A 27273-nucleotide genomic window follows, 5' to 3' on the forward strand; every position below is an offset into this window, starting at 1 on the left:
ACCCACCTAACTACTGATTGTTAATTAGGTAATTGAAATACTGATTTTTAAGGAACTTGTCGACCTAACTACTGATAGTTAAGTAACTAATGGTAATCACTGTACTGAAATGATAAAAAAATTCGGACATTTTATATCGTTGTGTCACAAAAAGAGCTATATATTAGGGAATGTACGAAATTCTGATAGTATCATAATTGCATCGTTCATACACATACGATGTTTCATATTAATAATATGAATTCCATGGGTCAGTGTTAAAATCATTGTCTTAGATAAATTGAAGACTCCAATTTAAAAAAAAATATTTTTGCTCGCATTTATTTCTTCCATGTTGGGCATGGAAGTAATTAACCTCTATCCTTGGGAGAATGAAAGGACAGGATGATGTATTTAAATGGATAAATGCTGATTAAAGGGTTAATAACATAAAAGTCAACCCCTACACGGTTTTTTCCCATCCAGAGTTGGAAAGTACTAAGTAATGCACGATACAATTGGTTTTAACGCTCGCACAATCGGTAACGTACCTTATTACTGTAACAATACTCACTCGCCTTACGCACTCCTAGGCTCTCGAGGCGGCCGTGTGCGGCTCCTAGGCGGTCTCGAGCGCTGACGCAACATTGACGGAGTAGCACGGGAGTCGGAGAAACCATTTCACCGGTGTTTGTTTATTTCACTGCCGGGTTTGAATAATTTACCCGGCGGCGCGGCGCGGCGAGGCTGTGAGCATTTGTCGCTACGCTGCGGCTCTTGTTTATTCATCAGCTGCTGAACTCGCTGAGTCAGCCTCTCGAGCCGTGCTGACGTAGTGGGGGGCCACCCCTGCGAGCCACGCGTGCCAATCACGTCGACGCTTCGAGAGGTCCCTCGGTCAACACCGGATTCCACGTAATCTATTGTGTTGTTGTCGGTAGTTTAGCGTAATGAGCTCACCGTGGAAGAACAAGGTTCGTAGTATTTGTGGTTCTCGGAGAAAAGCTTTTAATTGTTTCCAAACATGGGAAGTTAACCAGTTCTGTAATTATTGTCGTGAGCTACCATCCTTAGAAACCAAATTTTGCCAACAAATTTTCTTCTGACAAAACTTTCAAAAATACTAATCATTCCAAAAACATACTTTTTCTAAATGTGGCACTTGGGAAATTACAGACAAAAATGGTTGTGGTGGACATCGCAACTAGGGACGAACAGCCAGGGACAGACAATATCCGAGAAAGTAGAAAGAAAGAAACGTTCATAAATACAAGGATGAACGTGGTTGATAATGTTTGTGGTCGTGGAGTTCGTCTACTATAAGTAAAGCTTTTAATTGTTTACAAACTTGTAAAGTTAACCAGTTCTGTAATTATTGTCGTGGGCCACCATCCTCCGAAATCAAATCTTGTCAACGAGTTTTCTTCTAACACAAGTTTCAAAAATACTAATCATTCCAAAAACATACTTTTCTAAATGTGACACTTTGTAAATTACAGGCGGACAACTACAATGCTGGACGTGGTGAACACTGTAGACTAGAAACGAACAGCCATGGACAGACAATATCCGAGAAAACGCAGAAAGAAAGAAACCTTAATAATTACGGGGATGCAGAGTTGCCACCGAAGGATGGTCCCATCAAGCATCATTTGACTCAGTGGCTGCATCATCACCTCAAGCTGACACTGATGCAGGAGCAAAATTGTTCGATGCTAAAGTTGGACTTAATAAGCCAATAACGTTTTCTGTAAAGGTGGCCACTAGGATGTGTATTGAGACAAAAGATGGTAAAAGGGGGTTCCTGTACTGAGTGTCCCACAAGGTGCAAAAGTGGCCAAGTTAGCTATGGGAGAATCGAATACTTAAAAAATCGTAATACGGTCTATCAAAAAATACCCCTGTAGTCGAATACTTAATCTGCGTTGAGAACTTCTAGAAGTTTAGGCTTCTATTGCTTCCTTCCCGCAAACTATTGTTTCTTGGTTATTTTTTTGAACTGCCCTTGCCAAAAAGGTGGAAAATCCTTTGCTTTTTTGTGCCTCCTGCAAATATGTCATACCTATGATTTATGAACTTAAAAAAAATGTTTACCTGCTATTTCAGTCCCGCCTGAAAAATTCTTTCCTACTGCAGGTTTTGTCACCAATGGTCGTATAAATAAATTAAAGCCAAAAACCTCAATTATATTTTGATTTTACACAAAATGAAAGAAACATTCTGTTTTTACTTTATTCTTTACATAATATGTATTTATTAATTGAATAGTTTTACAATCATACATTTTGTATACAGTGTTAAAATTTCTAATTATTTATTTCAAATTATGAATCTTACCTTAATTATTATTTTCATAGTCCAGATGTATGTATATATATATATATATATATATATATATATATATATATATATATATTCATCTAAAACCCTTCAATGAATACCTGTATATGAATACGAATACAGCTCTTGAATAGTTTATTTGAATAGCCTACTATTAGTGCAAACTAAATAAAGAATACTGTAGGTTTGAATTCTGATTCTTCCAGAAAAATCGTTTAAATTATTTAAAAAGTATTCGAATTCATTTTGAGGTATTCGAATAAGTGAATAACCGGGATGTATTCGAATACTATTCGATTCTGTATTCGATACTCCCATCACGAGTGTGGCTATGTCCACGAAGCACAATGACGAGATCATTAACATTGCCCTGTCGTGCACGGTCTTCTATATTATAAAGTTTTTGGATGGGTTTGGGTCTAACATACTACCTGCTTAGTGGGATACGGCTAGGGTTCTTCAATGTATCGATATGAAAATCCACAACTTTGTTTATTAAAATGGCTTTCATACCAGTGTTTAAATAATAAAAGCCTACTACACGCCAAGTCACTATACAATTATGTATGTGTTGGGATGGTTAGTCTGCACGTGTTAAAATGTTACATAGAGGTGTATTGAGTTTGTTTGAAAATGTATGTATTCTTCTATTTTCTTGTTGTTATCATGGTTACCCATAAGGCCAATGCAAAAATATTATATGGAGTGACATGCATCATCATCTAACTCAGTGTTTCTCTTATGTAAATGAACCTTCATGCACAATCTGAAGTCTATCGGTCAGTTTGTTTGAAATGTAATGTCTCCACATCCATTAGTAGTAGGCTTCGCTACGCTCAGCCAATAAAACCATACAGCTAAAATTGTAGAAGAGATTAATTTCCCATGCTATTAACCGCATCAACGTGGACTCATGCCCGAAGCCAATGCCAGGATAGAGATTTAGCACCGGTCGGAAGTTTTGAATATTCACGGAGGCGGTGCTGACGCTCATGTTTATTCATCAGCACCGCTGCCTCAGCTGCTGAGTCAGCCCCTTAGCCAGTGCCTCTCGCCACAGAGCTTGCTGCCGCTGCCGCCTCTTGCTGCAATATGAACACTGCGGTTGTATTCTCTATCGATTCCGATTCTCTACATCGTCACGTATTCCTGAATAATTCAACCGTTATACAGAAAATAATTAATTAATTAGTATCCGTGCTCTGTTTTAGTCTCTAATTTAATGAAGGAAACGGGATTTTCCGGACATGTGCCATAGTTAAGTGAAACAAAAAATCAGTAACTCTACGTTTCGAGATCTGCAATCTGATCTCTTCTTCAGGTAAATAACTAACCTAACAAATACAAACTAGGTTAAAATAAACAAATCATACCAGAGCGTATGAATTTTGTCATTAAGTGTATGTTTTAGAGTTAATGAGGTTGACACACAACACGGTGGTTGTGATTCCTGACATAGGCATGTCACAACGCTCTGGTATGATTTGCTTATTTTAGCCTAGTTTGTAATTATGTGTTAGGTTAGTTATTTACCTGAAGAAGAAGAGTGCAGATCTCGAAACGTAGTGTTACTGATTTTTTGTTTCATTTAACGATGGAAAATGTCCGGAAAAATCCTGTTTCCTTCACAATCCTTCCATTGTCAAAAATAAACTTCAAACAAAGAATCTAATTTAATATTTTTTTTCGTCTTATTGGGTAGGTCACTGCGACTGAAATACTGGCCTACAGGAAAAGGAAACACATTTTTAGGGTCAAGTGCTTGTAATAGGTACATTAATTACTATACAGTGCCGTGCTCGTTAAAATACTCTCTAAAGTATCAATTAAAGCAATTTGTAAAGCACTAAAGGGTCCGCTGGCTGCCGAGGAAATTTCGCAGAATTCGTTGCCGTTTTCCAGTTCAAGAAATTTTCAGTGTTGTTTGGAAACGGTGTAACTGTTGTCCATAGAAGACATTATCCAAACAAACTGATGACGGGTTTTCTGATTTTGACCTGTTTTTATAAGTATCATACTTGTTTTTGAGGTACCCAATGTTGAGTTTTACGGTTATCAACCTTTTTAATTAAGTTTACGTTGTTGCAATGGAACTCAGGATACTCTTTTTGTATGTAAGGAGAGTAATTTTTCAATTCCGCCAGAGTAAAGTGTTATTGTAGCATTTTTAGAATAGTTTTAGTTCGTGTGAATGTACCACTGCCAAAATTAATCTATAACTTACATTAAAATAGCCGTGGTTTATAACATTTTGAGAACATCTGGGGATATATTAAAAAGTAATTTAATACGTTTTGCAATTTGATATTAACACAAAATTAATGATATATTAATTACAAATTTGGCGATTCAATTGATAATATTGTTTATTTTACTTTTTACTTTTTTAGTGGGATATATTGGTGAAGGATGAAAGGTGCATAAGTGTAAAATTGTATGTGTGAATGAGAATTTTGTGGTATGAATGTAAGAAATTTTAAATTAAAATTTGCGACGTTTGCTATACAATGTACTTTTGTCGCTGCAATAAAACTGATTTGATTTGATTTTACAATGGCTACAAATCCTGTAATCCTGTAACAATTGCGCATCTATTTTTACTAGCGGACTTTTATAATAGAGAATATTGGTTTTTATAAAACGTAAAAGACTGCCTTTTAAATTATGAGTTTTACTAACGATAAGTTTAGAATCATTACTGTTTAGGTTTATTATAATGACTAAGCTTGAAGTTTTTTTATAGCTACCAGTTTTAAGATGGCCATTGGAAAGTCTATTTAGATCGTTATTGAAAAGTTGCTAAGTTCTTCCCTCGATTAATAGACATTATTTAGGGACTGATTTCTCAACGAGAACTGAAATATGTAAATATAACGTGTTGTTGAAGTCCTTTTGTTTGACTTATAAATTACTGTTTTTAGTTAATAAATCAACACAGTTGTACACCAGTACCTGTTTATGTTTAGCTCCTAATTGTGATATTGAAAAGATTAAATATAAACACACAATACATATACAATAATAATTCAAAACTAAACCATAGAAACCTTATAATAAAAAGATTTTTTTTATATTTAACGAAATGAAGTGCACTAAACAGATAAAAAAATAAATAAGGCATAATGTCAAATATTATTGTGCCTCTACATAATTACGTATACACAACATACATCAAAAACCAAGTCCTATAACATACACAACAGTAAATCCTACACAAAATAGAAAAGATATTTAAAACGTAGATTTACGTAATAATTCTGAGATATTCATCTATGTTTTCTTGTGTAAAAAGCCAAGTTTTTAGATTGATTAAAACATTTTTTTATACTGTAATATTCTCCAATGATTCCGCTAATTATATTAAAAAATGTTGGTGCCGTACAACTGAAAAAATGTTGATGAATAGTGACATCGGATTTTGGAAATAAAATATTAATAACAGTGTCGAAATCGATTAAAAAGATTCCGGATTAAAGAGGTTGTTTATTGTTATTTGAGGATTTAGCAGTGCCAGTACTGAGAATAAAGGCGAAATTGTGTGCAGCCTTATTAGCCGTGGTGATTAATTAATTTCAAAAACACAATCGGGACTAATCCAATCCGGATCGGGACCCTCCCCTAAGCGTAACGCGTTGAAGCGAGCGTGCTGCGGGGGTGGGGGCGGGGGTTTATTAAATGTAGATCAGGCTGGTTATGAAAGGTTATCAAGTACGAACGGAATGTATGATAATATGGTTTATAGCGCGTGAAACGCGTGACAGGCGACAGGGCCGAGCAAACATCGACGCCTGGGGGCGACAGGGGGATCCTACCACCCTTTGTCCATTACACGGTTCTGTGGGCGACAGTTTATCAGCGAGGGAGGCTGTGGGAAACCGGCGAAACTGACGCCTTTTCTTCGACGCGTAAATGCTTTTTTGATATCAGTTTTGAATTAAGATTTTAAAATCCAAAGTCTCGCGGAGAAAGAGGATATATAGTTAAATGAGGTTTGGAAGAACGTTTCGAGAACAGGTATCTGATCCCTTCTTCAGGTGTCCAAACGGAACGCAATTACCTACATGTTTATGATTTTTTTGTCACATAATTCTTTATGTTGTGAAGATTGACTTTATGCGTTGTTGACTTTTATGCATACTTCGCCTTATCTCATAGGATTCGACAGCTGAAAAAGAAGACAGATTCTAGTTGTCGAAACTTAATGTTCTACTTTTGTAACATATAACGACGGATAATGCCCGAAAACAGTTTGTTCCTTAAAAGGCCCATCGTAATATATGAACGTTCATAGACTCAACATACATCGTAATTATATAATTTACATCGTAATATTATTATTACTGTCGTATAGAGTTACATGTTTTATACAGATTTCAAAAACTTGTACATTTGTAGGTGCCATCGAATAAACAATTTATCTTACGATAAGGTCGACTAATTGAGAGCTCGAGAAATGAAATGGGGAAACAAAGTCGTTTCTTACGAATTCCATTTGTCTCAAAAACGTGGTATTTTCTCCTTGCTATAAAGTCTGTTTTCAAATTTTATTGAAGACCTAACGAAATTAATTTTATGACCCCACCGTGACCAGATAAATTATAAAGCAGTGGCAAAAAAGGGGATCGATTCTTTAATGCAGTATAAAATTAATCGTTAATCATTTTTGAAATGTTGTGTTCTGTGAAATTCGTGTTATGTAACTTAGATTGTTAAAGATACAATTTTTAACACAAAATAGTTTTAAAGAAATATATGCAAGGTTTGTTATTGTATAAATCGTATGTTTCATTATAGGTCTAATAAACCTGAAATGATATGTCTTTGATGTTTATTCAACCTTATAAATACTACATGGATAGGCACTCTTAGGCAGTCAAAAATTAAGAAAGAAACAAAATACTTTGTAAACAAACTTTTCGTGTATGTAATAAAACTCTTAATACTATTGGGGTTTTTAATGTAAAGCTTAAGAAAAGTCGTACAAAATAATTTCTTGGAGCAATCAGACAAAATATAAAAACCAGCCCTCTTTCTTTTCCTTATCCGTGAATCAACAAAAGTGCAGCCCCTGTACAACATCCCCACGCTGTTAGCCGAGTTTTAAAAATCCATTTGTCGACGATTCCGTTTGTTACGAAGGGAGGGGAGGGGGATAATCGCTGCTCTCAATGGGTAAGACAAAGCCACAGAAAATATAACCATGTTATACTTTATTAGAATAAAAAATTGACGTAATGGCTAATTTGATTTGTGGATTACGCTTTATGATAATTTTCTGTTTGATTTGCTGAACATTCATGGAATAGAGTAACATATATGTCTTTTTATACATGTGAGATCAGTGGATGCCACTTTGTAATTAAAAATATTCGTGCCACTGAATCAGTAGTAGGGTAGGCCTAACTGGCTGAACTGTCCTGCTGATTCTAAAACCAGAAGAAAGCTCCTAGAGACTTAGGCTATATCTTGAGCCCAAAGACCATTAGAGAACAGCAGCCCACAAATCTAATTCGTTTTCGAGAAGCCTCATATTTGAGGGTTAAAAGGGGATAAAGGGAAGAGCAAAGGTCCTTTAAGGACTAAAAGCACGATCCTAGATGCTTCCTCACAAAAAGTAAGTCTCTCACTTAAAAGGGTGGATGGGTGTTGGGTTTCTTTGAAATAACAACGGGTAATCACTTGAAATCATTTTAAATAATTTATTAACTGTTCGAATTTGTTAACCTAAGATACTCTTTGAGTAAGAAGCCAAACGCAAAGATGTATCAAAGCCTACTGAATCCTTAAAATATCAAATAACTCCGATCGTTCTAAGCATCGCATTCCGGAACGTTTGGAACATTTCTGTTCCACATTACGTCCAAGATAAAGTACGTTCGGTTTCGATTCACATTGAAGCTGTATTGATTGAGCAATGGAACTGCAACATGTGCGTTAATTTAAATAGTTAGCAAAATATAGCGCAAAGGATAGCAGGGTTTCTGATATTAGCCATCGTTATAGGTTATAAAAGGTATAACACAACGTTTCGAGGATTGGAATCTATCCCCTTCGTCAGGTGGGGGAGGTATTAAAGACAGACAGAAATAAAGAACAGATAGAAGTAAATACCGGAAAGAAAAAGGTTCAAACATACCCAAAAGCTGCTTGGAATCCAGTCCAGGTGTTGTGCAAGTCCCGAGCACAAATCACAAGTACGAGGATCACACATCACACCAGCACAGGCTACAACTTGAGTTCACTTTTGACACAGACCCATAAATGGAAGTCTAAAGGGAAACGCCAAGTGAACGTGATGTGCAAACCTTCTACCCACCTTGACCTATCCAACTTCCAGGCAATTTCTTGTTCAAAAAGTCACGAACAATTTTGCAATAGCGGGGAGGTTCCAACGTTTGTTGTTGAAAAATCACATTTCGATTTTTAACTTGTGCGGGGGGAGCACAGTGTTCAAACATATAAAAATAGATCAATCTGTTAATAGTGTTACCAGCAAAGAGAAATGGACCAATAACAGTCTTGAGAAAGAGACACTATAGATAAATCACGATGATGCTACAAAATACGTTAACACCACATTACCATATGATGACAATTGCTAACTAAATTGACGGAAACAAAACTTTATCAAGAACTGTTTTGATTTATATCTGTTTCATCGACCTGTCATCAATAATTTAGTAGTTGTAAACAATTAAAAGTGTGACATTACTTTGTGAACACAGTGTGTAAACAATAAAAAAATAATAGTAGTTGTAAAGAAAACAGGATATTTTCCGGACGTTTGCCATCGTTCAGTGAAACAAAATACAGTAACACTACGTTTCGAGATCTGCAATCTGACCTCTTCTTCAGGCAAAAAACTAACCTAATACTTAATTACAAACTAGATTAAAATAAAATGTCGTAGGTGGTTGGTCGGCGAATGCAGACCTATTGTGACCTGTATTGTGTATTTCAGTTTTAATAATTAGTGCTTACAGTGCATGTTTTAGAGTTAGTGAATTTGACACACAACATGGTGGTTGTGATTCCTGACTTACGCGTGTCCCAATGCTCTGGTATGATTTGTTTATTTTAACCTACTTTGTAATAATTATTATGTGTTAGGTTAGTTATTTACCTGAAGAAGAGATCGGTTTGCAAATCTCGCAACGTAGTGTTACTAATTTTTTGTATCACTGAACGATGGCAAGTGTCCGGAAGAAATCCTGTCCTTCACAATCCTTCAATCGTCAAAAACAAACTTCAAAGAAAGAAGTAATTGTAAGCTATAAGGTCAGCTATTCCAGTCAATAAGAGCTGTTATTGCAGTGGTGTTGTTGACTGACATAATTGCCAGTGAAGAGAGACAGGAAGCGCTAGATATCCCTCAGGCGGTCCCCGATGTATAATATAATTGAGAACGTTTCCGCTGGTAATGATCGAGACGCTGTCACCGCGTCGCTTAGCTTGAGTACAACTGTAACCATCACAATCTGCTACAGATGTTGTTCTCGACCTTAGACTAGCACACATGAAAGCTTTCAGCGCATACGGGGATCTTGACCTTTCAAACCACCGAGAGTGTTCGGCTGAAATTAAAACTCGAGTGGGGAGGCAATTAAACATGCAGTTATACACAGACGTCACCTGCTCAGTTGGTACCCCTGTGTGGTCTTTTAACTCGGTTACGATAAGTTGCTTAAGCGCCATTAGAGTGGTAACTGCTATAATTACAACTGGAGTACCGTGCAGAGAAGGCTGCATGAACACGTAGATGCTCTACACTGTAGCCTAAAGGCCCTTGTAGCCTATATCTTTAACAATAAGTAAAGATCTGTACGCAATGTCTACTGCAGTTACTGGGTAAATCCAGGCACATCGACGTCGTGAAACGTTTGATTGATGTGTTATAAAAAGCTATTGTTCTATAACTAAAACTCGTACATTGTAGCTGGTCAAGCACAGGTGCCACATGCTTTAGATCTTTATGAGGGTGCTTATCATAATTAGGCCTACAATTACGGTGGAATGGAGATCCATGATGCTCTCTAAGTACTTGCGTCAGTACAGCCACATCCGTACTGTGTACGGCAACATAGTTAAGTGGTCTCTTACAACAGTATAGGCTACTGAAGCTTTTGTTTGAAGGTTATTTTTGACGATGGAAGGATTGTGAAGGAAACAGGATTTTTCCGGACATTTGCCATCGTTAAGTGAAACAAGAAAACAGTAACACTACGTTTCGAGATCTGCAATCTGATCTCTTCTTCAGGTAAAGAACTAACCTAATACATAATTACAAACTAGGTTAAAATAAACAAATCTTACTAAAGCGTTGTGGCACGCCTGAGTCAGGAATCACAACCTACATGTTGTATGTCAACTTCACTAACACTAAAGACATGCACTTAATAAAAAAACTATAAAAAACACCAATCATTAAACAATCTGGTCAGTCGTAAATGGTTAGTAGACGAGTGAAGACATATTGTGACCTGTATTCCGTAGTTTAGTTTAATGATTGGTGTTTTTTATAGTTTTTTTATTAAGTGCATGTCTTTAGTGTTAGTGAAGTTGACATACAACATGTAGGTTGTGATTCCTGACTCAGGCGTGCCACAACGCTTTAGTAAGATTTGTTTATTTTAACCTAGTTTGTAACTTATGTATTAGGTTAGTTCTTTACCTGAAGAAGAGATCAGATTGCAGATCTCGAAACGTAGTGTTACTGTTTTCTGGCTACTGAAGCTATTGTTCTATATCTAAAACTCGTACATTGTAGCTGGTCAAGCACAGGTGCCACATGCTTTAGATCTTTACGAGGGTGCTTATCATAATTAGGCCTACAAGTACGGTGGAATGGAAATCCATGATGCTCTCTCAATCCTTGCGTCAACTCAAATGCATCCATACCTGTACGGCAACATAGTTAAGTGGTCTCTTACAACAGTATAGGCTACTGAAGCTATTGTTCTATATCTTAAACTCGTACATTGTAGCTGGTCAAGCACAGGTGCCACATATGCTTTAGATCTTTATAAGGGTGCTTATCATAATTAGGCCTACAAGTACGGTGGAATGGAAATCCATGATGCTCTTTCAATCCTTGCGTCAACTCAAATGCATCCATACCTGTACGGCAACATAGTTAAGTGGTCTCTTACAACAGTATAGGCTACTGAAGCTATTGTTCTATATCTTAAACTCGTACATTGTAGCTGGTCAAGCACAGGTGCCATATGCTTTAGATCTTTATAAGGGTGCTTATCATAATTAGGCCTACAATTACGGTGGAATGGAAATCCATGATGCTCTTTCAATCCTTGCGTCAACTCAAATGCATCCATACCTGTACGGCAACATAGTTAAGTGGTCTCTTACAACAGTATATGTGGTCTCTAAGCTTTACGATGCTACTGAAGCTCAATCCTTTTCTATATCTCTAGGCTACTACTCGTACATTGTAGCTGGTCAAGCACAGGTGCCACATGCTTTAGATCTTTATGAGGGTGCTTATCATAATTACGCCTACAAGTACGGTGGAATGGAAATCCATGATGCTCTCTCAATCCTTGCGTCAACTCAAATGCATCCATACCTGTACGGCAACATAGTTAAGTGGTCTCTTACAACAGTATAGGCTACTGAAGCTATTGTTCTATATCTTAAACTCGTACATTGTAGCTGGTCAAGCACAGGTGCCACATGCTTTAGATCTTTATGAGGGTGCTTATCATAATTACGCCTACAAGTACGGTGGAATGGAAATCCATGATGCTCTCTCAATCCTTGCGTCAGTACTCAAATGCATCCATACCTGTACGGCAACATAGTTAAGTGGTCTCTTACAACAGTATAGGCTACTGAAGCTATTGTTCTATATCTCAAACTCGTACATTGTAGCTGGTCAAGCACAGGTGCCACATGCTTTAGATCTTTATGAGGGTGCTTATCATAATTACGCCTACAATTACGGTGGAATGGAAATCCATGATGCTCTCTAATCCTTGCGTCAACTCAAATGCATCCATACCTGTACGGCAACATAGTTAAGTGGTCTCTTACAACAGTATAGGCTACTGAAGCTATTGTTCTATATCTTAAACTCGTACATTGTAGCTGGTCAAGCACAGGTGCCATATGCTTTAGATCTTTATAAGGGTGCTTATCATAATTAGGCCTACAATTACGGTGGAATGGAAATCCATGATGCTCTTTCAATCCTTGCGTCAACTCAAATGCATCCATACCTGTACGGCAACATAGTTAAGTGGTCTCTTACAACAGTATAGGCTACTGAAGCTATTGTTCTATATCTTAAACTCGTACATTGTAGCTGGTCAAGCACAGGTGCCATATGCTTTAGATCTTTATAAGGGTGCTTATCATAATTAGGCCTACAATTACGGTGGAATGGAAATCCATGATGCTCTTTCAATCCTTGCGTCAACTCAAATGCATCCATACCTGTACGGCAACATAGTTAAGTGGTCTCTTACAACAGTATATGCTACTGAAGCTATTGTTCTATATCTTAAACTCGTACATTGTAGCTGGTCAAGCACAGGTGCCATATGCTTTAGATCTTTATAAGGGTGCTTATCATAATTAGGCCTACAATTACGGTGGAATGGAAATCCATGATGCTCTCTCAATCCTTGCGTCAACTCAAATGCATCCATACCTGTACGGCAACATAGTTAAGTGGTCTCTTACAACAGTATAGGCTACTGAAGCTATTGTTCTATATCTAAAACTCGTAGGCTACATTTTAGCTGGTCAAACGCAGGTGCACATGCTTGAGAACTTTGGAATGGAGATCCATGATCCAGTCTGAGCACTTTGGCGTCCCTTACGATTTAGCTTCGCTTCTAGTGTTATTATTGATATAAATATATCTAGTAACTGTTACTAAAGTCTACAGCAGTTACTGTTCTATATTGATAACCGGTACAATTTAGCTGGGCAAACAAATGTAGACCTAGGCGTGCCACATGCCACAAAAACTAATTCTCAATGTTGATTATTCTCTTGATTTGATTCAACCTGCAATTGAAACATTTCTACATTATTTTATTATAATCTATCTTGCTGTTAATTATTGTCACCTAACTTATGAAATCAGGCCATCATTAGGCTATAAAATGCTATTTGCATATTACACTTATATTGCTGGTTATATAAGTGTGGTAATTTACTATTTTTGAGTTAATCTAATCTAATAATAGTCTAGATTCAAATCTTGTTTTACAAACGCAATTGTCTAAGAGGATAATATAATGAAAACAATACATCTATTATGCACAGTGCCACTACTAGGACTAACTTGTAGTAAAATAAGTAGCCTATGGACTGCATTTAGATATAACTTATGTAGCCTACCTTTACTAACTTATCTGACTTTGGAATGGAAAGGCTAACAATGGGCTAAACGTATTGTGAGTACATTTTTTCCGACATATCTGTCTCTCTGATTAAACATTGAGGTTCATGAGATCTAATAGTCCCTAAACCTTGACTACATTAGTCTACTGATCAGTCATTATTCCCTGTCAACAAGCCAGTCCTTAGGGGGGGAGGGGTCAAGACGACTAATATTTTCCCGTAGTGGACAGAAAGTAGGAAAAATACAGTCAACCGCTCATTCCCCATTTTGTCCCTTAAAAGTTCTTGAACTGTTTCATGTTGAGAACGATCTTTCAGCAACTGAGTTATTTAAATAGTAATAATTTTTTTTCGAAATTGAAAATTTGGGGGGTCCGGGCCCCTTGAACCCTCCCTACCCCCCGATGGCTACGCCCCTGTCGTGAACTATAACTATATTTTAAGGCATGGTGACCTAGAAATCACAGAGTAGCCTACCACAGAAATCATACAAATTAAATTGTAAGATCAGACCTAAACTGGTTTGCAGTTTTAATTCCAACATCGTTAATGGTAGAGCTACATATTTTAATACTCCGATTCCGATCATATCAGTGATATTGGTCTATAAAACACCAGTTCCGTTCTTGACATTGAGCCTGTTCCTGCTCCGAACCCTCGACCCACTGGGACCCTACCGATCCGCCCAAGTGGCATTATGAAAGGCCGAATAAAGCGATTAGGAATAACGAATTTGTATACAATGAGGCGATCGATCGTCAGAGCAGATCGGCGCGGACGTGGTCTATTGTGTCAGGGCTTTGTTTCTATTTACCGGGTCAGCCAGTAAATCAATGACGCCATGTGCAACTGTGGCAGGGCGGCCTGTGATTGGTGGACAGTCCTCGCTTCTCATTGGCTGCTGCTTCAGCCGCACTAATTGCCTTCTGTCACCGTCCCCCCCACTTACTCCCTTCCACCCCTCCGGGTAAAAGCTTCTGCTACCAACAAAACCCGCTGTTCTCCGTTTTTATATGGAACATCCCGATCTCGGCCAGCGGCAGCGTTGGTCTTTTTTAACGGATTTCAAATCGACGGATTACGAATGTAACAACAGTCGATAAAGCCGGTTCTATCGTGTTTTGTACGGATCCCTTGTAAATTTGTTATATTCTCTTTAATCTTAACTAATTGTTTAATAAATCGGTTGTCGTTCATAGGAAAAACATAGCCTACAGCCAAAATTCAATAATTTAAAATGCAAATCTATAAAGTGATATAATCAAACTACAAACATTATTAGGCTAGTAATACAATTTCATTCTTTTAAGTATTAATATATATTTTAAAGAGACTGGCATCATTTTTGTTTTGTTATTATAACTCTAAAAAGTAAAAAAATAATTTTTTCGATGCAGTCAGGCAACAATGTTAGACCATGTTTTGATGAGTAGGCTATAGGCTATTTAATGCACTTTTGTTACAATTAATATATTAATAACTATTTTATAATAGACTACGGACAATGATAGCTTAGTGTTAGAATAGACAGCCGTATGTAACATTGGATACAATGGGACTATGATGTTTTGCAAAAACTGAAAAAGCTCAATATTATTAGAAATTTTATCAAAATACAGTACATTATAAATAAAATAGACTATGTCTGGAATCGATAAAGTAGGGATGGTGCAGTAAATTTTGGACTTGAAAAATATCTTTTATATTAAATTTTTTTAGAAAATGCTACTTTTCCTCAACAAGTTACGCCAGCAGTGAAGGCGTTAAAATAAGAAATTTAGAAATCGCCTGAATATCAAAATGTTTGTTTTACAGTACATTCCTAATACCGCTTTAGGGAGTGACATCTTTTATTTATGTTTAGGGAAATTACTATAGCTTTGTAACAACACATATTTTAAGAAAATAAGACTTATTAAATACGGGGTTTCTTAACGAAATTAATGTTTTTTGTAAATAGTTAATGAGTGGAATCAGTTCGGTTGTTTTCTTCATCTGAATGTCTATATAATTTATGTCGCCTAGCCAATATCACACTCTTTGTAAGGCAAAAATAAGACAGTGCTTGGAAGTAAAAAAGTATTAAATCAAATCAAATATCCTTTATTTCCAAACAGACATATAACATGCATTGGATTGCGTCATAAATGTTACAAAAATACAAGTAACTTACAGTTTATATCTATGGGCCAACATACAGACTATTTATTTCCAATACATTCACTGAGGATATACAAACATTTTTCTATTAAAAAAGCCTTCAGTGTTCTCTTAAAGACCATTACATCATTTACATTCTTTAGGTCCACAGGAAGAGAATTATAATAAATTACGGCATTATAAAAACAATGATGTTTGAAAAAAGAGGTTGCATGGGGGGGAATATTTAATTTGTTGCTATTTCTGAGGTAGTGTCTGGACTGTGGAATTAGTGACTCGAAAATGCCCTGGTTTTACTTAAAAAATACCAATGTGTGGTAAATATAGATACTTGGAAAAGTAAGCAGATTGAACTTCTAAAAATGTGATTTGCAGGATTCTGGTTGACGGATGCCAGCAATAGCTCTCACCGCTTTCTTCTGCAAAAGAAAGACATGTTTTGTTCTGCAATTTTCAAAACCCCAAATCTCAACAGCGTATGAAAGGTAGGGATAAACCAATGCAAAGTATGACGTCAGAAGCACATCGGTTCCCGTGAAAGATGAAAGTCTACGAAGAACAAAAATACCACTAGACGTAAGCTTACTTCCAAAAGGATAAAAATTGCTCAAAAAATATTCCACAATTTCGTACCTTATTCTACGGTGTATAGGCCGAAATATATCGCATGTATATACCGTATATTATATAATGTATATTACTGTATATATCGTAATTAGAACTATACAATACATATTATATCAAATTAACATTCTCGCCCGGCAATTGAGACTCGGGTTCGAGTTCCGGCGAAGCAAGTCCTTTTTCATTTTTGTATATAGGCTATTTCGAGTATAGATTATTTAAAACGAATATTGCAGTATTTATATTTCAGTATCTCAACTTTGTTTTTATGGCGTTAACCGTCTAGTCGCAAGACACAAAACGGCAATTTGTCCAGGGTTCACATCTAGAGTCCGATAAAACAACCACTCTAGGGGGGATGTCAGGAAATACGATCTGTGAATGCACACTTAGATAGTGGCTTTACTCACACCCACCATTTAATGGAGGGGAGTCAATAACAAATAAATCTTAAAAATGTTAACAATAAACTATATTATCCTTATTTTACTATTTATTTACGTATTATATGTAACTTAGGCTTATATTATAGTATTAACATATTCTTCTTATTACATAATTTTTTCAAATCGTTTATATATCTATTTGTGTTTGAAGATTCAAAAAACTAGTTAATAGGCTATTCATAAAGTACGGAGAGTATAAAAAGGTCTAGTAAAACTTGTGCACGGTATATTTTTTTATTTTTATTAATACTGTTTAAACTGTTAAAAAGTTAAACATTACAAAGACTAATAATGGTACATAATGTTTCCATAACACACATAAATTCAATTTAGACCTATTATTTCAAATTCGGTATTCATATTTTTTTTACTAAGGTCTCAAAACTTATGCCTATAATTTACTAGGCTATTACTTACCTAATTCAGCCATGTTTTAGAACGTTTCCTTCAACCTTTGCTGTAAATTCAGCTATGGTAACTTATCTAAGCACATAATATATATGTACTGTGTAGGCTACTTTACTACGTGAACGTCTCATTGAACTTAGTAAGTACAGATTTACTTCCTTTATAATCTTGTAAGTTTTAATTACAAAAAAATACATTGCATTACCAGTATATGCTATATACGAGGGAAGGAAGACTTTTATATCGGACTACACTTGTTATATTATCCAAATTCGATATTAGAACCTATATAGCTTATTAATCGTACGAAATAAGAATTATAATACAATAAAATTTAAATAACATAAATTTAACAATAACATTACAAAATAACAAATCCAGCTACGGCCTAGACATACACGTTATGGTAATACATTACAATATTTATAGATTGCACGGATAACAGTGAGTAACCGCTTTTGTGAAGGCAGTAGCCAAACCTACATTATTTAGAAATTTAACACACTGTCCTCATAGGCTAACCTACTTATCGTTATTTTCAAATTCTCAACAAATTAGTTACTTCTTGCTGTTTATTTTTTACATGACAAATGACTGTAACTAGTACGTAGCCTAGGAATCATATGTTTTGTTAAATAAATTGTAATATCGAATTATTCATTCGGATATAAACAACCGAATAAATAGTGGTGGCGGCTTATTAGTTTACTCAAATTGATTATTAAGTTTCTCTTACATCGTTCGTTTCATCTAAGAGTGTATTCGACGTAAAATAAGTTTTAAAACCAATTAGTCGATTTAAAGAGATCACGTGGAATGAGCCCGGTCGGAATGAGGCCATAAACATTATATAGAGCCCGCGCCGCGAGTGGAAGAGACAGCTCAAGTAGCTAGCGTGCTGCCGCCTGCGCTCTGACCGCGGGCAGCACGGACTAATTGCACCCTTGTCTCCCCCACAGCCCGCGGGCCACCCTTGAATTTATAGCTGACAGACACCACGGTTCCGAGATTTGGCTACGCTTTCGTTTTGTTTCATTCAGTCCGTAATTGGTCACCAAAGATCCAACAGACCCGGTTGTTGGAGGCAATCGAGTTATTGGCTGCAGTATAATAAGCGGCCACCACGACAATCGAATCATCGATATTCATGTAGGTACCAACCATGCACTCCCAACTTAATGTGCTAATTTTGAAAATGAGTTCTGGACATGACAAGAAGCTTTCCAAAACTAATTTTTTTTGTCTACAGTTTCCAATCTTTTAAATAGGTTACCTTGTGTCGCCCAGCTCTTAATTTTGGTCCTGAGTTCACCTAAATAATATATGTATATATATATATATATATATATATATAAATTCTTTATATAATTACTTTGACTATTGGTATGTGCTATTTTATTTTATCTACGCTAAATAGTACCGAACCGTAAAAACATATTTTAATTTTATGTATCATAATTAATTCAGAAATAAACCTATTTAAATTATATTATACAGTGTTTTGCTCCATTGATGTGTAAAGAGTGTTTCAAAGCTGGTATAGTTATGCGTGGAGGGGAGGGGGAGTAAATTATACCTATTCATCAATCAACGTAATAGATTTCTTTGACAAATCAGTTCAATTACCTATTTTATGATTTATTTAAAGAAAATATGTTTTATTAAGACAGTGACACCATACGATTTGTATTAATGAAATACGTATTTGATGAAAGTAAGTTTGAAAGAAGTAAAACTGAACACCCGATTCCTACTCTTAAGAGACTTAGGCTACCTTTCGAAAAGATTCTCGCCTTCTTGCCGTAGGTATAGATAGTCTCGTACACTTCAGATAGATTCTTACTCATTACATAGACTCCTACTCTTCAGATAGACTCGCGCTCTTCAGATAGACTCCTTTACTTTGAAAAGATTAATTTCAACTCTTCAACTAGACTCTTACTTCTTACATAATCTCCTCTTTGCATGGACTCCTACTCGTCGGTTATGACAAGTGGGTGATGTATCTGAAATTCTAGTAATAATGTTATGCTACCTAAAATTAAATTTACTTTTCAGGCACAGAGATTAGTTCACCGATCGCGATTAGCCTGAACAGCTGAGACGTGAGGTCTAACAATGAGACAGGTGCGCTATGATCTTTGACAACTACCTCATGTTGATCTTGTAGAGGTCGTGGTGCCCCTAGATCGTGTAGACGATGATCGTGCACTTTCAGACAAAGTCAGGTTCATTGACTGGTTTGTAAATATTGGTCACTTTATCACCTAAGACGAATTTTGTTCGCCCAGATTACAAATCATCCCATCGTTGAAAACATTGTCGTATAAAAGCATACACAAAATTGTTAAATCGCGAACACAATCGGTCTGGTCAGGTTATGTCTGGTCATGCAATAGCAGTAATGTTGAGAATGTTGGGGTTACCTCCATTTCATCTTCCGCTTAGAGTAGCGTCTGAAATCTGACACGTCACTGATTACTGGAATATGGAATCCACGTCCAGCTCATGAGATTAAAAAAAGTCGGTGACAAAGAGGTTCAAACTAACCTTATCAGTTCGTTTCGAGATTGGAGAAACCTAAAAATAAGGTTTGTCTGGTTTACCCAACAGCCTTCCAGTGGAATCTAGATGAAGAGATGTCCTTGTTGTCTCATCAAGTGCACATTATTGTTATCGTACCCGAAATAAAAACCTTTCTCGGAATGCTCTTTAATATTTAACCGGGCAATTTTACAAATCTTGTGTAGTAAGTTTTCATAATGACCGAAAATTTAGTTTTGCTCCAGTTCACATTATTCTTCTACTGCAGCGTCTGCTGGTATCTGACGCTGTCTCAGACTGGAATCTGGAGTCATGTTCGCCTGAAGAGATACAAAGAAAGTCGAAAGAAGCTCAAAAAGAAACATTTAGTTTCAACATCAAAGACACCTATAAACAGGTGAAGTGCTAGTCTCATTGTCTCATCAGGTACACAATTGAGTGTACTACGCTGTGATAGACACGATCTCTAAACACGATCTGGAGCTAAACTCAAAATTCAATGGCATCAACCCTTTCTACCATAGCTACGTTATTTACAGTAAGTTCAATTCGTATGAATTAAGCATTACCAGAATAGGCTGAAAGAGATACAACTAGAACTTGCAATGCAATTACGTATACATCCCACACTTTTTTTTACTTCAGAACCACCTTTAAGAGGTACAGTCAGATAACATGGCAGCTCCAGCGGGAACAAGCGAGTTAACCCTTTCACTGATAACGTATGGAGCCTGTCACACAGTCTTCTAATTCGGAACGAAGCAGTGAAAGGGTTAATGCTTTTCCAACCCGCAGAGAAAAGACGTTCGCGCTGAGAAGACGGAAGAGCCCGTATCGATTAGACAGGAAGTAGGCCCATGTTGTCGCATTCGCCCCTACCACCAATACATTATTCAGATAGCCCTCTTAAGCAATCATACCGCATTGTCTTGGCGCATTCGTATGAATTTAATAGCGAGACGGAGCGCAGTCATGAATACGCGGTAAAAACCTCGAGCGCGCCCCGCCCGCTCCATCTCTCGTCTTCACCATCGATTGGATAATGTACGTGGCCCCGCATTCATCACCTGACGTGATAACACGTTTGCTTCCTTGACAAATCCCACATGTAGGCCAAGGGGTGACGGATATTAACGTCTCGTTATTTCTACCTCGGTTTCCTTCCAGTTGCTGTCGCAATTACGGTCTCGTTATACACCCTCAGTAATAATAATCTCTCTATCGCATTATTTTAGAAATTTTTACATCGTGTCGCAATCGTCAATAATTTTACAGGGTTTCATCTACACATTCACACACCTTCATACTCCCAATATTCATACAATCATTCAAGACACAATCGCATTGACCTCAGATCCAGCGCTCTCAAATATCCCTGCGGCTTATCATGAAACTCATTGCATTATTTTTAAAATTGTTACATCGTATAGCAATCGTCAATAATTTTTAGTCAATTTACAGGGTTTCATATATACATTCATATACCTTCATATTCCTCATTTATACAATCATTCATGACACAATCGCATTGACCTCAGATCCAGCACTCTCAAATATCCCAGCGGCTAATCATGAATTCATCAACAGAGCAGAAAGCCGTGGACACCAAGGAGTGTGAGACGCATTTTAAATTGATTTTGATTATTGAAATTTTGATTTCTTCAGGGAGCCTGTTGATTAATCTGACAACGACTTCTTGCGTTAGATGTTGCGTTGATGAATTCGAAAGTTGTCCCTGTCTCTAGTTTCATATTGATGAACGTTCCTGCCACGAATCAAGGCGCACCTTGATCTGCAGTACATGATCACCTCAAAAATATAGCTACCTACAGGAACGGCAAAGTCATTAATCTCAACTCCCTGAAAGATTCCCTTCACGACTCTCTGTAAATCAAATTTCCAGTGATTCTGACTGACAGCCTTTTTTGGAGTATAAAGACGCGCTCGATTTTTTTGGCACAACTTCACCAAAGTCTTATTCCATATGCAAAATGAGGAGGGATTAGGCCATAGTAGGCCATTCTTAAAACTGTTAGGGAAACAAAATTTTGCTAGATTGCGCTGAGCATAGACATTTGAGGTGCCAGTAATTGTTACGCTCGTATATTATTGCTGACAAAAATATGTAAATGCTGCTAAACACTTAGAGTTTTACACTTGAAAATGGAAACGATTTTCACTTAAACACGCTTAACGATCCAATTCGTTTAACACATGTTTTCCGCAAGGTATTTTAGTCACAGAGCTTAAATTTTGTAGCATCAGCAATATATGTGTCCATAGAAATATTCACAAGAGTGGAACAAATGTGTAGATTCAGTAAACCAGAAAATTCAAATTCGAGAAAACAAATTAAGATATTCAGGTACCAGCAGTTAAACTTCACTGAACAGCTGGTATATGTAAAAGCTACTGAACACTTTTAGAGTGTTACACTTGAGAATATAAACAGTTTCCACTTAAACACGCTTAACGGTCGTGTTTTCGCTAAACACTTGTCTTCCGCAAGGTATTTTAGTCACCGAGCTTAAATTTAATACCATTAACAATATATGTGTACATGGAAGTATTCACGTAACTGGAACAAAATGCGCAGATTCGGCGAACAAGAAAATTCTAATTCGTGAAAATAGATCGTGAAAATTTAAGACACTAAGGTACAGGCAGTCCAACCTCAAAGAACAGCAGAAACATACCTTCCGCCCTTTTACGTAATAAACGTTTACTTCCATTGATAAAATAATAATATTTCCACATAGATAACCCAATCAGATCAAAAGTCAAATTATGCAACCCTTAATATGCATGTAAGAACGTTTATATTTATTCTGAATTGGTGAATTTTTTTAAGATTCCTTTTGATTATTCGCACAAATCCAAGCTTTAACTAAGCTTGCAAAACCAGCCAACAAAAGAAATATAAACATGTGCTGGAAGCACAAGAACTGGCGCAGGAGCAAAGGGAGGAGAAACAATAATAACAGGTAATAACCAATAACAGGTTTGGGAGATAATTGTGTGAGGTGTGAGGATTAGACCACCCCTAGCGGTGACTCGGCAGGACGTGGATGTGAGATGACAGACAGACAGACAGACAGGTAGCGGACCTAAGACAACAACCTGAGTACACAATCTCCGGCTCCTGGGTACTCGCCTTGGCTTCTGGACTAGAGAGTTGGGCGTCTTTGGCCGATACCTTGGAGTATACGCGTAAACTACAGTTTTTCTATGCGGGGCTGTAAAATCTTAATTAATTTGTGACATATATTTAACGGCCTTTGCATGCGAATGTATGATCTGACCATTTAGGATTGCTAAGAGGGTTCCTAGGCACGGATAATAGGTTAGTTTTCAAGTTGGCAATGCGATTTAGACTCTGAAAGGAAATGAAGTTTGCTCCGTAAATATTTCCTATAGTAAGACTTAGGATCAACCTCCAAATTCAGAAATCCAGTGCCAAAAATGAATAAGTTTTGGTAAAATAAGTTTTTTCAAGTTTCGGAACAAATACATTATCAGCATTTCTCAATTTTAATCTATATCCCCCACCTCGCTCAAAATTCCCACTTCTATCATAAAATATATTTAGCACTGTGTACACATATAAATATATCAATGGGAGTATTTTTAATTGATTAAATAAAGGACGTGATAAGGTCAAATAAGTGACATTTGATCATCCTTTATTTCCATTGTCTGCGACACTGACGAAGCATAACACCTTTATCCCTTAGCCAACTGTAACCAAACATTTAAGCGAAGATTGAAGCCAAATCTACTCAGAGGAGCGATAAATAGCTCAAACGCTGCTCGACAGTAGCTAACAGAGTAGCGCAGGCGGGTAGCGGGTAGCGGGTAGAAGCGGAGGTCTGACGCAGCTGCACCAGCAGTTCCCGGCTCCCACCATCGCATCTCCTCGCTTTGTGATCCCTATTTTACAACTGACTGGCTTAGAATTGAGCGTCTGTCAGAGGCAAATCTCTCCACCTTCCCTCATCAAATTGTGGTTAGCGGTAACAGCCAATCGGGTCCCCAACAGCTTTGATGACGTTCCGGTTAATTGTGCCTCGCCGGCCGGCCTCGTTCAATTCAATTATCGATGTTGCAACAAATAAGGGTGGATTGTTGTTTAGGTCACTGTTCACCATCTGGTTGGGGTTAATATAATTTTAACAACACATCGTGCTCAAACAGTGTTGTTCTTTAAGATGTACAAAATGTAACACGATCTTTTGGCAAGTTGTATTCCTGGATAATACTGCTAACTTAGGCTATAATCGTAATCAAATGTAAATGAATTGACAATATTTAATGAGTTCTTTAATATATGCGATTTACTCGAGATTAAAGTGTTAAAAAATAACGAATGCTTTTTACGCGTTATGTCTTCAGTGTTCTAGTATTCTTTATTCTTTATTTACGGACAAACCATTTTTTAACAATTAAAACAATTAAATTTGTTATTTGGCTCCAGGATTAATAAGATAACTAACAATAATTATTCTTTTAAGAATCACTACTTGAGTTTTTTAATACACGATCTTTTGGCAGTTGTAACACTGCTAACTTATAATCATAATCAAATATGAATGATTGACAATTATTTAATGAGTTTTTAAATATACGATATTTTCCCAAGTTGTAAAACTGCTAACTTTGAATGGTAATGAAGTATAAATTGGTTGACAATTATCTAATTATTTTTGATATATGCGATTTACTCTAGATTGGTATTAATAAAAATAATAAATTCTTTGCCACGTGTTATAATGTATGCCTTCAGTATTCTAGTATTCGTTTAGCAATTTAATATGATTAAATGTGTTGCTTGGCTCAAGGTTAATAAGATAACTAAAATAATTAATCTAATAATAATCACTACTTAAACAAAACAGACCACGTAAAGAAGCTACTTTATGAAACAAATTGCACAACAAATATTACTACCAATGTGTAACCTAATAAGTAAACAAACCCAAATAATAGGCTAATAACAATAAATTAGTAACAAAACAAAATTATAACAGTAGGCAATCAAATGAATAGTGACCAAAACATTCTAAAACTCAATATATATGACATCAAATAAAGGTAGAAACATTAAACAATAACAAATATTAAGGCATACAAAGCAATGAAACAATACTATAAATATATCCTGTATCAAAGCGATGTTTAAACAACAACAAATCAACCTAAATAAATAAAAACTACTGAATTGATTGAAATTTGAAATAGATAAATCAATACCTTAGAAACAACCCGTATAATGAATGGTCCAATACAACGAAAACAATCAATATCGTATTAGAATGAACCATATTAGCAATCAATAAAATTATATTACCATATCCTCCACTCACACACACACACTCACAAATTATTCCCATACTTAGGAAAAAGAGTAGAATTAATGAAATGAGTATTCAGGAATACCAACCTTCCGTTACTGATCACTAATTGGTTTTCAAATCAGTGACTTTTAGTTGCAAATGGCATTTCCCAAAACACAGTTTTGCGTGTTTAATTTATTTACAATATTCCGCACTATCGTTAAAATTGACAAGTTTCGACATTACATCAAAGGCGGCGATGATGCTGTATCTGTTTTAAGAACCGTAAAGTAACCGCAATCGGGAACAGTGAAAGCCGACTGTATGATGCAATGTGCATCATCGCTGCTGTTGACACAGTCATTATAAAAGTTACTAACTTCTTAATGATGCCATGGATCGAGAAAGATCACTGAGTACATGCTTTACCCAAACGTCGGCTGAAAGTAAAAGTGATTTTTGGGTCGAGGAATTTGGAAGATTAAACAATTTACCAGTCTTATATGATACTTCAAACGGAATGATTAACAAAATAAACACCCGTCTGTTTCTGGGATTTATTATGTTTTAATTCTTAGCCATTGTTGGTGAGCTATAAATCAGTTTCAAGCCACCATTCCATATTGGAACTCCTTCATCAATTCTTTGTTGAAAGTTTGTTATTGACGATGGGAAGATTGAAAGGATAACATGGTTTCGGACATTTGCCATCGTTACAGGTAAGTTAACGATGGCAGATGTCCGAAATCCTGTTATCCTTTAATTTTTATCAATGTCATAAGTACAAATTAACTATTTTTTAAACATTTAGTTTTCTGAACGTGTTCTTCTTCTGTTTTGATCTGAACCTTTTCAGTTCGTAATATAACTATACTCAGATTTATTTACCTAATCTATATCTATTTACAGATCAAACTACGTTTTACATCCTTCTTAATATTGCCCTTTCAATTCGGTTGATTTCCCACCCATTCTATTATTTTTCAACTTTAAATACTCTTCCACTTTTTTCTTTCTTCGCGGAACTACACTATGTTAAGCTTTTTACTTGAAAACACTTCCAATTCTTACCTTTTCAACATCCGTACCTTTTAATTGACATTGCATGAACACAATTACTATTCGAGTTCTTTATTGTGGTTGCACGTTCTATGAAACGGTTATCCTAGAAAGAAGGACTCCCCCAAGTTGTTCTCAATAATTTTGCTTCTGATAATAAAAAAAAATCAAAATGCCAAAGACATTTTGACGCACAATTTACCTGCAAGACTTACCCTTGAAATGAGCCACCGCTTAAAAAAAATCTGTAGTAATAGAGAAAAATGGGGGAGGGGGTTGGAGGTCGTTTCAGTTAAGGTGGATATTTACTATCAGAAATGAACTTGCGTGGTCTAGGCATAGGCCGTGTGGACTAGTCATTGCTCAGTGTTAGTCAGTTCCATTCATATATATATTTGATATTATTCATCTTATTTTGTTATTATTGTTGCCATTTTGCAATTTCTATCGATGTTCTTTCCCAATATTATTATTGTGTCTCTTAAAATCTATTTAGCTCTGTTAAATTTTCATAGCATATTGTTGTTATTCATATAAAGTTTTAACTGTTGTTACTTTAGATTGTATTTAGTTGTACTTAATACCATAAATTATTTACTTTATTTTGTTTATATTATTTTTATTTTTTAGGGTTTTCTTGCTAAATTCATTTATTATTTATTAAAGGAACAATCTGTAGTGAATTTGCTTTATTGTCTTTCAGTAATATCTGTTTTTTGTCTTTATTTTTAGTATTATCTTTTATAATAACCTTATTTTTATTGTTGCGATGTATACCTTTGGTTGTAATCTTCCTTGTTTCTTTTTTTCTGCTATTGTATATTTGCACTTTTTAGCTCCACTATTTTACAGTGTTTGTTTTTTTAAATACTGTATTTTTAAATAAAAAAAAAAAAATTGGTGTATGCCGTTGGAATAAATTGTATACATCGTGTGACAATATACGGTCTGTTGTGCAAAATGCCCGTACCCCCGTCTATTTAGTACACCTACTGTAACTTCTCTAATCG

At 36.1% G+C, this 27273-nt stretch overlaps 1 protein-coding gene across 1 annotated transcript in view; it reads left to right on the plus strand.

The window, feature by feature from the left end:
• Positions 1-27273, plus strand: part of LOC124353205 (homeobox protein Nkx-2.1-like) — a 75850-nt gene that overhangs the window by 25444 nt on the left and 23133 nt on the right. The window lies entirely within an intron of this gene.

Source organism: Homalodisca vitripennis, chromosome 1 (genome assembly GCF_021130785.1).
Source record: "Homalodisca vitripennis isolate AUS2020 chromosome 1, UT_GWSS_2.1, whole genome shotgun sequence".
Classification (NCBI taxonomy): Eukaryota; Metazoa; Arthropoda; class Insecta; order Hemiptera; family Cicadellidae; genus Homalodisca; species Homalodisca vitripennis.